The 14,882-nt window shown below is 43.8% G+C and overlaps 1 protein-coding gene across 1 annotated transcript in view; it reads right to left on the bottom strand.

Annotated features, from left to right (window-relative positions):
- The window catches only part of AMACR (alpha-methylacyl-CoA racemase), a 102,914-nt gene that overhangs the window by 33,807 nt on the left and 54,225 nt on the right, over nucleotides 1-14,882 (bottom strand). The window lies entirely within an intron of this gene.

Here is a 14,882-nt window from a genome sequence, read left to right on the forward strand (position 1 = left end):
AACAGGAGAGTGCAAAATCTGGTGCAGTTGTGCATGGTAGCTAATCAGCTTCTAACTTCAGCTTGTTCAATTAAGCTTTGAAAACCTGGAAGCTGATTGGCTTCTATGCAGGAGCTGCACCAGATTTTGCACACTCCAGTTTTTGTAAACCAACCCCTATTAGTCATCGCTCTCCACTCCTCCAGCAAATCACTGGAGTGCTGGGCAGGAGAGCGGGTGGATGTAGCTGGCTGCAGCTCTCTGCTGCACACTGAGAGCTAGAGCCAGCAGTCAATCAGGAATCTGGATGGATACCAATAATATTCTCAGGAACCTTCCAGATCCTGGAGTGGCTCTGGCCATTCTTGGCCAACTCTGGGTCACAGAAAAGAAAAAGTAAGTGCACTCTTGTCACCTATCAAGATGTGGAAAAATTCTGCGCTACTCTGAACTAAAAAACATAGAAGCAGCCAACACGACCAACAAAGTATAAATGAGAAAAACACCAAAACAAGTGTGGCGCTGAACAGTATATGATGCTAATATATGCAAGTCAATGGACAATAGGAGAATCAATACCATCTGCTACAAGCATATAGTCCTTTTAGAAACATCAAAGGCACATAGTCTCTAGGGCAACGTGTAAAAACAAAATAATGAAAAAAATATGAAAATCTTGACCGAAATTCTGCTCACTACCACCAAGAGTTGGAAAGGCTTACCAGATGAGATGGACCCAATGGGGCATACGCCGGATTGGGTCGGACAAGGCTTAGGTGGTAAGTGGCTGTATGTACTCCGAGGAGGATGCGGTCTCACGAATTGGTAGTGTTCGTCCAGTGATGCCGGGAGCTTGAGAGGTGTACACAATCTCACAGATGAGGGTCTTGAGGAAGTAATGGGGTATTCCACACAAAGACCCCTTGGAATGTCTTCTACAAGTGAAGTATGGCCAAAAAAGCTTTCATCTGTTCAAAATGAACAGATAAATCTCCCCAATGGGGACACAAACAGCAATTAAACCTTGACAGAAGGTCTAACTTATCCTAAATCTGTCAAAAACTAAAGAAACAGGTTTTGCCTTTACATAAAAGTCAATATGCCCCCACCTCCCTCCCCCAATAAAACTGTGTAATAAATGCTTAAAATCAAGCCCAAGTACTTATCTGTGACCTCCCTAGGTCTGATGCACTGATTCCCTACTACTTCCAGCCTACAGCTGCAGCCAATGGACCAGAAATGTGAGCGGAAATGTGGAAAAGGTACTGATTGGCAAATGTGAACCATGAGTCAGAACTTCACCACTTGAACCCATGTATCCTTGCACTGTTTAATTTATTATGGTCGAACAGCATTAGTTGTTCCTACATAGAGTGGTGAAAATAATTATTTGATCCCCTACAGATTTTGTAAGTTTGCCCACTTACAGAGAAATGAAGGGTCTGTAATTTTTATCATAGGTGTATTTTGAATGATAGAGACAGAATAGCAACCAAAAATCCAGAAAAAACAAAAAAAACAAAACACACACACACACCACACGATACAAATGTTATAAATCGAGTTGCAGTTCAGTGAGTAAAATAAGTATTTGATCCCCAAGCAATACATGATTTAGTACTTGGTGGAAAAACCCTTGTTGGTGAGCACAGAGGTAAGACGTTTCTTGTAGTTAGTGACCAGGTTTGCACACATCTCAGGAGGGATTTTGGTCCACTCTTCTCTACAGATCTTCTCTAAATCCTTAAGGTTTCTTGGCTGTCGCTTGGCAACTCAAAGTTTCAGCTCCCTTAATACATTTTCTATACGATTAAGGACTGGAGACTGACTAGGCCACTCCATGACCTTAATGCACTTCTTCTTGAGCAACTTCTCTGCTGCATTGGCGGTATGTTTTGGATCATTGTCATGCAGAAAGATCCATCCATGACCCATCTTCAGTGTTCTGGCTGTGGGAAGAAGGTGCTCATCCAAGATTTTACAATACATAGCCCCATCCATTGGCCCCTCAATGCGGAAAAGTCGGCCTGTACTTTTAGCAGAGAAACAGCTTAAAAGCATAATGTTTCCACCTCTGTGCTTGACTGTTGGGATGGTGTTCTTAGGGTCATAGTCAGCGGCCAAATGATTCAGAGAAGGATTGGGAGAAAGTGTTATTGTCAGATGAGACCAAAATTGAGCTCTTAGGCATTAACGTGACTCGCCATGTTTAGAGGATGAAAAAAGCTGACTGCAACTTCATTTTAAGCATTTGTTTTAGGTGGTTTTTTGGTTGATATTCTGTCGCTATCATTTAAAATACACCTATGATAAAAATTATAGACCCGTCATTCTTTGTAAGTGAGCAAACTTACAAAATCAGCAGGGGATCAATTATTTTCCGACTGTATAACTAGAAAATGTTTCTTTCATCCTACTTTTTCTTCCAAATTAACTGGTTCCCAACCAGCCCACGTCTATTTACAGGGGCAAAATGGCTCCCTTGCGCGAAACCCCATACAGGTATGGGGTTCCTTTAGGAGCCGCCAGAGGGCGTGCGCATGCCACTGGAGGAGTGGGCGCCCGCTGCACCGCGGGGACCCGATGCACATGGCCGGCGGTCGCGCGCACACATTTGTGTGTAAACACACAAATCCCTGTGCTGTCAGAGGAGAGGAGACATGTTGTTTGTTTCTACTATGAAGGAATAGCGATATGTCTCCTCTCCTATTCAGTCCTATCCCCATACAGTTAGAATACACTGAGGGAACACACATTTAACCCTTTGATAAAAGTTAAAGCAACGCAGTGCCAAATTGTAAAAAGTGCCCTGGTCAGGGAGGGGTTAAAACCTTCCAGGCCTGAAGTGGTTAAACAATTAAATATAAAAATTGTTCACATTAGCAACGGCCTGTGGCCATACAAGGGATCTCTGCAAAGGACAAAGTAAATATTTTGCAACTGAAATAGCCGGAAGTCTCACTTTCTTGGTTCTTGTGGTCAATGGTTCTTCCTGCTAACCCCTACATCACTACAGGACAGAGTAGAGGGGTCAGTGATCGGAACCACTGAGCACAGAGATGGATCAGAGGATTGATGCTCCCTAATATTTATGTTTGACTCATGGTAACTATGAACCTGTAAACAGGTTGGGTTACTAGAGGTCAGATTGGATGACTCTACAGAGCGGGTCTCTGATACCTCCCCCTGGTTCTGGAAGTTTGGAGAAACTTCTAGAAGTTAGTGGGTGGAGGCCAGGAGGGCTGATCTGCATATTTGAGGGAACTTGGCCAATTTCCAGGTAGAATGTCCTGGCAGGGTGACTGAGTCAGCCCTAAAATATGGTGGAGCCATGCCAGCAGGGAAGTCGGGTAGATGATGGATTGCTGAGGAGGCTGTCGGTGGCCTAGGAGGAATCCTCTAGGTCTAGGGGGGCCCTTTGCCTCCAGGCTGGGCTTGGGCTGGCTTACGAAAAGCTCTTCAACATCACGGTTTGAACAGGATTCTTGTCTGAGGGCAGGGTGAGTACATCAGCACACCCAGGAATTCACAAGAGAAGAGACTGCCACATATAGCAAGCTTTCAAAGAACAGCGCTGTGCTTAACCCTTTTATCCCTTGCCCTCGGAGATCTTTAGAGCAGCAGCCAAGAGGGCTGGTAGTACCTGCAAGCAGTGGAGCTGGGAGCAGTTCTACAATAGGAGAGGGGATACTCCTGCATGCAGTTTGGCAACCTTCGCTGCTATTTTCCAAAGGCCACTAAGAGCTCCTAGTCCATAAGGGACTTTTGCTACTGATCTTGAAAGACCCAGTGTGTCCAGGAAGGAGAACAGTTCAGGATCTTATCTCTGTATATAGGAAGGAAGTTGTCCTCATCGGTGTTCTTCAATTCAAGTTGGGCATCCCATAAATTCCTCTACCGCATCCAAGTTGTTACCCCTATTAAAAACAACAAAAACAGAGCCAAGGAACTGACTTCTTGTGTCTGGGTGCAAGTGAGAGATGCATGTTGCCCGACTGCAGAAACAGGGGGAACCAGTAATCATCGGCTCCTGTGAGGGTAGTGCTACATTTAGAAAAAAAGGAAATATGGTTGTCAAGCAGGGGCGTAACTACCACCATAGCGACCCATGAGGGTGCTATGGGGCCCACAGCCGAGTGGGGCCCAGTGAGGATAGGAGCACTGCCAGCACAGTCTTCCAGCCAGGGGAAGAGAGAGGAAAGGGAGAGGCGAGCTGTCCGTATCAGCAGAGAGCTGAATTGCCCGATGTAAGAGAATCATTAGAACTTCCAGTGTTCCCGGGGCTCACATCACATAGCTCCACCTTTTGGCCCGGTGCCTTTGATAGACAGAACACCGATCCAATGCGGGACATGTGACGTCATCAAAGGCGTCGGGCCAAGAGGTGGGGCTATGTGACGATGAGCCCCGGGAAGATGGGAAATTCAAATGAAAGCTATTACAGTGGGCAATCCTGCTCTCTGCTGATCTGAGTGGCTTGCCTCTTCCTCTGCATAGGTGGGGCTGTATGGGGCACAGGCAGACCAGGCTGTATTGGGCACAGGTCATGCTGTATGTGGCACAGGTCACGCTGCATTGACACTAGGGCAGCTGGGGGGGGGCCCCATACAACATTTTGCTATGGGGCCCTGCTATTTCTAGTTACGCCCCTGTTGTCGTCAAGCCCTTTAAATTTTTAATGGAATTGTCTTTTTCATTCAAAATAATCTCAAATTCAGCAGATGCACTTGGTAAAGAATGCATTCATCCAAAAAGTTTGGTTATCACATACAATGAAAAAGTTGTTGTGTTTTCCATGTGATGAAAACCAGGTCATCCATTCTTTTGAACAGTTTAACCACTTGCTGCAAACTGCCATAGCTGTACGTCGGTACGTTGACAATAAATACCGTTGTTATGGTAGCAGCTAGCTGCCATAACCCCGTTATTTTCAGCAACGGCAGGTGGTCTTTAAAAGGTAAAAGCTCGGTCCTTAAGTGGTTAAAAGAGAAGTATGGATTTTTTTTTTTATTGCCCATTCATACTTCCCTAGGTGGATGCAGCATCGGCGCGATCCTGCATCTGTCCCCCGTCGCCTCTTCGCTGAAAACCTGAGCCACCGAACACTGCCGATGGCTCAGTTCTCTCATCTCCGAGCGGAGAGCTGCTGCCTGTCAAACAGCAGCTCTCCTGCTTTGCTCCTCCATGCTCATTGGAGCGCTGAGCTGTGGAAGGGCAGGGAGCGGCAGTCCAGGCACCTGGTGGATCCAGACTTCGGAGGTCGGGATGAGGCGGTGTCTGGACTGATCCTGGTGACGTCAGCAGAGAGCGGACTTCAGACCACTCTCTTATGAAAATGGGTCAGAGGAGAGCAAAACAAATTGCATTCCTGTGACCCAGAGGAGAAGCCCAGCCAGATGAGCTCAGGCTGGACTTCTCCTTTAACCTGAAGAACATGACATGTAATTACCACACTCTAGATGCCCCAACACAGCCGCAGGCCTCACATCTCACTTTTTTCAGATCAGTCATAGCCACTCTTATGGTTTTATTGCCCAGAAGAAGGGGGTTATCTATTCGATTTCAAAGAGAAACTCACTGTATAGCATTTCGAAGGTAAACCTCTGCTTCTGAACTAAGGCCCAAGTATAAACCTCACTATATGATTTTCTTTTTCTCAAGAGCATCTACTAGTGAATTATTTATCAGGCACACACATAAAAGGCCAAGTGCTTGATTAAAATGGCTCTTCAGATGTTTTTAAGGTCTGTATAATGCAGTTTTGGCCTGTCAGAGGCCCTGTTATAATGGAGACAGTAGGTCTCTACCACCTGAAAGGCTTGTGACAGGCGTGAGATGTTTGACTTAATTTTTTTCCTTCAATTATAACAGGCCTTTTAGTGAAAGGTTGACAGGTTTATGAAAAGATATGACAGTCTTCGAAGTGAAACAGATCTGTCTGGCCTTCTGTCAGAGAAAACCTTGGATTTCACATCACAATCTGTTTGGCTTTTAGAGATGGGTACCTACATCATAGAGGATGAGTACAATAAAGGGAATTTACAGCATAGTACTTGTCTAACTATGACAGATAATACTCTTATGTTGCCTTTCTTTTCAGTCCCACACAAGAAAAAGCATAACACCTACAGAAATATCAAACAAAACTCTACACATTTCAGAGGCAATTTTTACTGTTGAGTTTTAAGTTCGTAAATGAAAAACAGAAGTATAAAATGTTACACTTTTAATAAATATGGTTTTCCTCATTCCACTGCTTTCTTATAAGCCTATATGGGGGCTTAGTGGCCAAGGTCCTAGTTTTGATTTTCCCCAAGAAAACCTACTTTATGTCCTCATGCACACTGGACGGGGGACGGGGGGGGGGGGGGGGAGACACTACACCAATGGATCTGTGGTACTTACTGTTGCTGAAAGTCTATTGGTATGACCAGCCCATTAAAAGTTTTTAAAATATAAATAAAAGGAGAGTCCACACGGGCTGCCGGTCCAAGAGTTGAAGCAAACTCTTATGCTCTGTACACACGACCGGTTTTGCCATCGGAATAAGCTGATGGTTTTTACGACGGAGTTCCCCATGGAATTCCGCTCAAGCTGTCTTGCATACACACGTTCACACCAAATTCCGACCGTCCAGAACGCAGTGACGTACAACATGTACGACGGGACTAGAAAATGGAAGTTCAATAGCCAGTAGCCAATAGCTTCCGTCTCGTACTTGCTTCAGAGCATGCGTTGTTTTTGGTGCGTCGGAACAGCATACAGACGAACGATTTTTCCGATAGTAATTTGTTTTGTCTGAAAAATATAGAACATATTCTCTATCTAAGTCCGTCTGAATTTGACAGAAAAAGTCGGATGGGGCATACACGATAAAAAGCTCCCATCGGACTCTGTCGGAAATTCCGCTCGTGTGTACGCGGTATAAGCAGACTGTGAAGATAGAGAAGGGACAGGCGCCTCCAAGTGCAGTATCTCACAACCGTTTATTAAAAGTATCAACACATATCCACTCACATGAGGTAGAGAGTTATGGGCCTATCAGGTAACTAGTGCTTCTGCGGTGCTGGTGAGGTATGTGCGGGGCTCGCGCGCACGATAAATCCGCTGCAGGAACCGAGGCAGCGGTCAAATCCTAATGTATGTTGGTTATATGTTCTGGTACATTTATGTATTGTATCTCTTTTATGAGTGAATTCCATATACTATATCTATTTTATGGCCCTGTTTGGGGCCAATTATCCAGGAAATTTTTAATTTTTTACTATTATTGTCAATACTATTGTGACCTATCTGTGGAAGAAATATTGAATTTTATATAACTTTTCTAACATTATTACCATTAGTATGTCATTTAGATAATTGGCTTTTACTGTTCACATAAGTCTTTGTTTAAAATCGCCACTTGCATCCCCATTTAGATACTACAACCCAACTTCCACATAGCCTGTTCTATAAAAGGACTGCTTTACCCATTCACTTGCCAGCTTGAGAAAGGAGCGTTGCGGCTTCTCTTTGGATTACCGTGCATGCTCTGAAACGCGATGCATCATTTCCTGCTGGTGACCAGTGTAACGATCTGGGGTGATTATGCTCAAGTGGTGTATGCCATTTTAGGAGCCCCGGTCAGTCCAGACTGTATTTTTAAGTGCACGGCAGCCCAATTTTATTAAACAAAACAAACTTCACAGAGAATCTTCCCTCGCAGGGAGTTCCACCATCATTGTATAACAGAAAAACGTCAGCCTCCTATCTCACTCTTACTTAGTCAAACTCCCTTCTGGAGCTTACTTGCTCAGCTGTGTGCTGCTTGGTCGTGGGCCACATCTGCCTCCTGCAGACATACACGCTCAGACTCCTAGAGACCGTCTGTCTCTCTTTCGTGGAGCCGTCTCCACCTGAAAGCCCTCCCGACTCCTACACAAGGCCACCTGCCTGTAGGGTGGAGCTGTTCCCAAGTGTGAGCCCTGAGCTCTCTTCCTGAGGGGAATATAAACCCAGCCCACGGGTGTGAAATCATCAGGCCTGTCTTTGAAAAAACCAGGCTGAAGGTGCTAATATACACCGTGACCATTGCGGTCCAAGCTGTGCTTCAATGCTTGCAGGCTGCATTGGGTTCTTCTACCCTGGCCCCGTGGATTTGATCGCTGCCTCGGTTCTTGCAATGGATTTACTATGATCGCAAGCCCCGCACATACCTCACCAGCACAGCGGAAGCACTAGTTACCTATGATATGCCCATAATTTTCTACCTCATGTGAGTGGATATGTGTTGAGTGGATATGTGTTGATACTTTTAATATACGTTTGTGGGATACTACACTTAGAGGTGCCTGTCCTCTCCATCTTCATGCACACTGGACGTTTTTACAGCACAATATACGCTCTTATAAGAAGGAACTATTAACAGCGCTAATACTGAGCTTTAGCCGTGTAATATATATATATATATATACATATATATATATATATATATATATACACACATATACACACACACACACACACACACACACGAAGGTGAGAGTAGACATGAGGTAGATGTTCATAAAACATATGAAAAATCTAGCTCTCTCTATCTAGATCTATATATAAAGAGTCCAATGCTATGTATGAGAACCCACAGTCCCAAATAGTTCATAAAAAAAAAAAAAAAAAAAAAAAACAGAGCAGTGTAAAACACACTGATTATGTCAGCTGCATAGACTCAAAGGTAACATGAATAGTTCATTGCATGAAGAGGACAGTGATCGTAATTAGAGAATATATTTCTTCTGGAGTGCAGCAACTAGGCCATCACCACAACACCGTGTGAAAAACCCTTATGGATGGGAGCTTACCAGAGGTAAGACAAAGACAAGCTTGTCGGCTCCTTTTCTCTCAAGGATCGGCTCCTCCACCTCCAGATTCCTCAGCTCACCGCTGTTCGGAACTGAGAACGCCCGCCCACCTCGATGAGTCCCGCTATTTATACTGTAGAGTCGTGTTGCGTGGCCATGCCCTCTGAAGACGGAATCCCGAAACGCGTCAGCGCGTGACCACGCGACCTACCAGCTAGAGACAAGCAGCGTCATCCTGGGACTCATCGAGGTGGGCGGGCGTTCTCAGTTCCAACCAGCGGTGAGCTGATGCTGTACAAGTCAAAGCTGTTTTTTTACTTCTATTATGTAAGCGCAATTGCTTAAAGGGGGAATCTCTGTGGGTTTGTTATAAATAAACTGTTTTTCACTATGGAGAGCCTCCCCTTCTATTTTTTCTACATGTTAATAAATGATCTTGATTGAGGAGGACTGAGGGAATCTGGAGGTGGAGGAGCCGATCCTTGAGAGAAAAGGAGCTGACAGGCTTAACCGTTAAAGCTCAGTATTAGCGCTGTTAATACTTCCTTCTTAGAAGAGTATATTGCGCTGTATCACGGTTTTCTTGTTTTTATAACAGCAGCTTTTAAATTAGTTTAATTGGACTTTTTCCATCTTGGTTTACTCCATGAGCACTTGGACCTGAGTTGCTTGACAACTCTGGTATTTGTGTTGGACGTTTTTACAGCTTCGGTTTTTGGCTTCAGGCTTTTTTTGCAGCCAGTAAACTCCCCAGCATGTTATCCTATGTGTCCATGCACACAGACTATTATTAGCGTTTTTTTGGCAGGGGCATTTTCTTGCGGGGAAAAAAAAAAAAAAAAAAAAAACTCCAGAACTAGTGGGTTTTAAGAGGAGTTTTTCAGCTGTAAAATCGCTCTGATAAAAAAAGCTGAACGTGGCTATTCATCGCTTATTAGCATTTGAGCCATAAGCATTTGAGAGAGTATAGTTTTGCTAAAATAATGCTAAAAAATGCTGAAAAACGCTACTGCAAAACTCCTTCTACAGCTACAGCTTTCTACTGCTAACGCTACTGATAATGTCCAGTGTGCATGAGGACCAAAGGATAAGCTCAGCTTTTGGAACACGTTACATCTGCATATAATGTGTAACATATAACATGTTCCAGCACATGTTCCCTTTTCCCCTTCCCCCCATGACAGCAGGCATGATCATTGAGTCACAGGGATCTGAAGAAACTACAAGTCTCATCTCCCACTGCGGTAGACGGACTTGTAATTTTATTGCACTGCGAGCGTGCAGATCAGTGTGTTCATAGTCCTTTCACACGTCCTCTAGCTTTCAAATAGAAAGCCTGTACAAAAGGTACAGGCAGAAAGCTGAAGGACTTGTCTGCAGGAGCCTGAAATTGCACCCACAATTGACTGATCAAGGGGCACAATGGTTGGCAGGCTCCTGGTGGAAAAATACATCAAGAAGCTTGAACGCTCACTTTAAAATTAAAGATAAAGAAGTTTAAAATAGAATGATTGTTGTATTCACCATAACATTTTTTTCTTGGACCCCACACAGAAAGTCTTACCTTTAGGTTATACTGCCACTCACAGGTTGATTGGACACTGGCAAACAAAAAACTGTAGGTAATCCGTCCTCCTATCAGCACAATTTTGTAGCAAAGCAGTTCCAATAGCATAATCATAAACAGAGGAGTGGAACCTGTGTTCCTAAGTGGATGCCAAGAAAAGGGTTTTATGGTGAGCACAAACAAAATTTGCTTTCTTTTCCATTGAAAGATACAAGTTCTTTCACCTTTGGGAGGTTCAAAAGCAATCCAATTGAACAGTGGGCAACATAGCAAACAAATGCTAACAGGCTCAAGAAAACAGCAGATCTGGAGACTGCCTGAGGGACCTTACGCCCAAAGCTGGAATCAGAAAAGGCTAAAATGTCCACCTGGTATAACTTAAAGTGATTGTAAAGTCTTGTTTAAAAAAAAATAAATAAAAAACAACAACAACATGTTATACGTGCCTCCTCTGTGCAGTGGATTTGCACAAGGCAGCCCGGATCCTCCTCTTCTCGGGTGCCTCTTCTGTGCTCCTGGCGAGTGCCCCCACAGCAAGCAGCTTGCTATAGGGGCACCCGAGCCGAAGCTTGGTATGTCCATTCAGACACAGAGCTGTCATTCGGCCCTGTCCCCTCTCTCTCCTGATTGGCTTACTGACTTTGATTGACAGTCACAGGAGCCAATGGCACCACTGCTGTGTCTCAGCCAATCAGGAGGAGAGTCCTGGATGGCCGAGGGACTCGTGGACATTGCTGGATAGAGCTGGGGCTCAGGTAAGTATTAGAGGATGCTGGGGAGGCTGCTACACAAGTTTTTTTTTTTTTATCTTAATGCATGTGCAGCAAGTTATAAAAACATTCTTCCTTTACAAACCCTTTAAGAGAACATGTGAATTGAAGACCAGGTAGCAGCCTTGCAAATCTGACAAACAGTTGCTTGATGCAGAAAAGCCCAAAAAGCATTCATAGATCTATTTAAGTGGCTGAGGTGAAAGGCAGAAATGACTTTAGGCAAGATGCAAGTCATGGGCCTTGACACTACCTTGTTCCTATGCAAAACCAGAATCCCTTTCTTTTAGGATAAGGCCACCAGTTTACACACTTGGCTCAGAGGTCATGGCGAGGAATACCACAGTATGTGTAATAGCAGAGAGAGGAATGTCTCTAAGGTGTTCAAATAGTGATTTTGGAAGCATAGAGAAAACCAGATTCATATACCACAGTGTCACAGGGGAAGCTACATAGAGGACCCCTTGTGCTTTATTAAGGAGCGAGAGCCAAACCGTCTCTAAAACAAAATAGGAAGGGCAGAAACCTGACCTTTATAGTGCTAAGAGCTACATGAAGAAAAGGCTTTGTCCCATGGAGATGCTCATAGGATGGCAGCCCCAGGATTTACACAAAAAAAAATAAAAAAAATTTATACTTTCCATGCTGATGATAGACCTTATGGAAAGTAGTAGACTTTCTAGCTTTTAGCATCATAGAAAATCACAGATTCATTGATGCCCCTATTGCTCAAAACCTGGACATCAACAACCATGCTGTTAAAGCCAGTGGCTGTAAATCAGAAATTTGCCCTTGAGACAAAAGATCCTCACAATCTGTCTAGATTGTCCACCAGAAGTCTTACCAGATCAGTGTACCACATCCACCTGGGTCAGTGCAGAGCAATGAAGATCACTGGTATGCCCTCAATCTCCAGGCAAGGAAAGCCATATTCTGCCACATTTTTGTCAGATTCTAATCCTGCCAGAGGATCCCTGTACCTGAAGACAAACCTTTTGAGTTTGTTGTTGAAACTTGAGGTCAGGAGGTCCACATCTTGTATCCCCCATCTGCCACACAGGTCCTGGAACACCTCTAGGTGTAGGGGGCTACTCCCTACCATCCCTCCCCTTTCCCCCAGTGCAGGCATTACTAGCTAAGGAAGTCTGCCTGACAACTGTCCACTCCTGGAATGTACATAAGGCTGGAATAGGAGGTTCTGCCCAGGACAGGTTGTGCTCTACTTGCTTTGCTGCAGTGAGAATTCTGTTTCCTCCTTGGCAGTTGATGTACACTACTGCTGTGCCATTGTCTGACTGACTCTGGACTAATAACCAAGTCCCCTGCAGTGATGAAGTGCCCAGGATGCCTCCAATCCATCATGAGGATCCTGTAAAAGACAAGAGAAAGGACCACTAAGCCAGGAACAAGTTGGTCCTCCATCTGTCCAGCATCTTGATTAACTTGTCCCACGACAACAGAATAATGTTTTTTTTGAGGCCCGAAGTGAAATTGAGCAAATTGGACTGCCTCTAAAAAGGTGGTTACCATCAAGCGCAGGACTTTCATGCAAAAGTAAAGAACCAGACAACTGCTAAACTGGACAGCTGAAATCTAATATTTCTATGGGAGAAAAACTCTGGAAAGTATAGGAAACAATGCCCTGGAGAGTGGAGGACATGCATGTTCACATCCTTGATGTCAACAAAAGCCAAAAAGTCTTCCTGGTGAAAGAAAGTGATGACAGACCTTGTGAATTCCATACAGAATTTCTAAGCTTAAATGAAGACATTTAGAGATTTGAGATCCAAGATGGGCTTCCCCCAGGCAGATGCGGGCAGGGTGGAGTAGAATGCTTGAAACAAATTTGCCACAGGAACTGTCGCAATGACCCCTTCATCCAGAAGACCTGGGATTGCCTGACGGAGATTAGCTAATCTGTGCAGGGATATAGGAAGGTTCGGGGGAGAGAAACCAAGGGGGCATGGACTCTGGTTTGTAGCCCTGGGATACCAATCACATTTATATAAATTTTCATTGCACCAGAGTGTATATTCTTTACAAAGTGGAGTTTTACCACATTTAGTAAGTAAAATGAGTGCAACTGAACGTGCACAGTCTACTTGCCTTTAGTAAATCAACCCTCATGCGTAACCAGAAGATGCAAACTACAAAAATATAACTTTCAATTTCTTTTGTAGGTTATGGCCATGTGTTTACTTCAAGTTAGCTCATCTGCAGTGACGGATTGCACAATATACAGCTCTGAAACCAAGTTTGATTAAACGGTACTAGTCTTAAATTTTAACCAGACCCAGAGCAGATGACTTTCAAAGCAGTGGTGGGTGTTTTGGAAGCGTGGGCATGACTACGACAGCACTCAGATTGTAATCTGCATGAGAAGAGTGCAACACAAATGGACAACATGGCTCCTTATCATATAATGATGTGAAGTATGTGGGAAGCCTAAAATTGGCAGTAACAATTCAAGGCTCTACAGAAAAAAAAAAAAAAAAATAAAAAAAATAATGGATGAACCATGGTTAATTTAGGGATCATTATGTGGAATTTGCTTCACAATCATCCTGAGGCATGGACAGGATAGAAAAAAAAAGCTGTCAGGAGTCACGAAGGTGCTAATTTGGACATGTGAGATCACCCAGAACCAGCAAAGCAAAAAATACACTTCAGTAGTTAAATCATTACATCTCATACAGATAATTACCCTGATGTTCTTTAAGCCAAGATTTTAGTGGGTGGCTTGATTTTACCATATCACCAGCTTTAAATGCTAAATCTAAAACACTATTTTACAGGGGAAAATATGAAGAAATGATTCCTTGAAGTGAAAGATTGGAAGGCTGATTAAAAGCACATCTAACTTTGTATCTATACTAATTAGAACTAAAATACATAGGAAGGATTATCAGGCCACAAACTTCCTGTATACTTCAGCCAGCTTAGGCAATTTACCAGCGTACAAATGATCTCAGCTGCATTGGAAGATGGATCTAAGAACCCAACTATCCTATGATTCTCTGCCTAGCCTATATACACTAAGATAATTAGGATTTCCTTTAATCTGGCCTTTTTTTAAGCAAATGTTTTTTGCAGTTCTTAGAAAATCAATACTAATTTTTAAAAGTGTTTTGTTAAATATAGATGTGATCAGATTAAAGTAAAAAGTCACTGAAACTTTAGTTCTGTTCAAGGGCAGAAAGTTTTGGTGCTTGAAAAGGTAGGTCTGCACTGGAATTAAAATGTAAGTTCACCTTAAAGGGGAAGCACCACTTTATGTCCTCTTTTCCCCCCTCCTCTAAGACATTTGGCACAAAAAATGATTTTTCTAGGGAGCGGGTACCTAGTTTTAATAAGTACCCACTCCCATTTCTGCTTGGATTGCATAGGTGATCTGAGCTGAAGTACGGTTCCCCCCCTCTTTACCTGCACAGATCCCAGGAGGCTGTGGGACTATTCATACAGCACAGCTCGCACATGTGCAGTGGGAAGCCGGCTATGTAGCCACAAGGATTCAGCTGGCTTTCCTCAGTAAATATGTCGGCGCCGCGGACCTGAAGGTGGCGAAGAACCAGCCCGGATGAGGACAGCGCTGGGTCCCTGGACACATCATTTTATACATTTATTTTTCTTTCTAGGATGAAGATCCTATTTACGTTGACATTAGGCATTGGACCAAGAGTTATCATTATTATACAGGTTTTATATAGCGTCAGTTTGCGCAGCGCT

The sequence above is a fragment of the Aquarana catesbeiana genome, linkage group LG01 (genome assembly GCF_042186555.1).
Source record: "Aquarana catesbeiana isolate 2022-GZ linkage group LG01, ASM4218655v1, whole genome shotgun sequence".
Classification (NCBI taxonomy): Eukaryota; Metazoa; Chordata; class Amphibia; order Anura; family Ranidae; genus Aquarana; species Aquarana catesbeiana.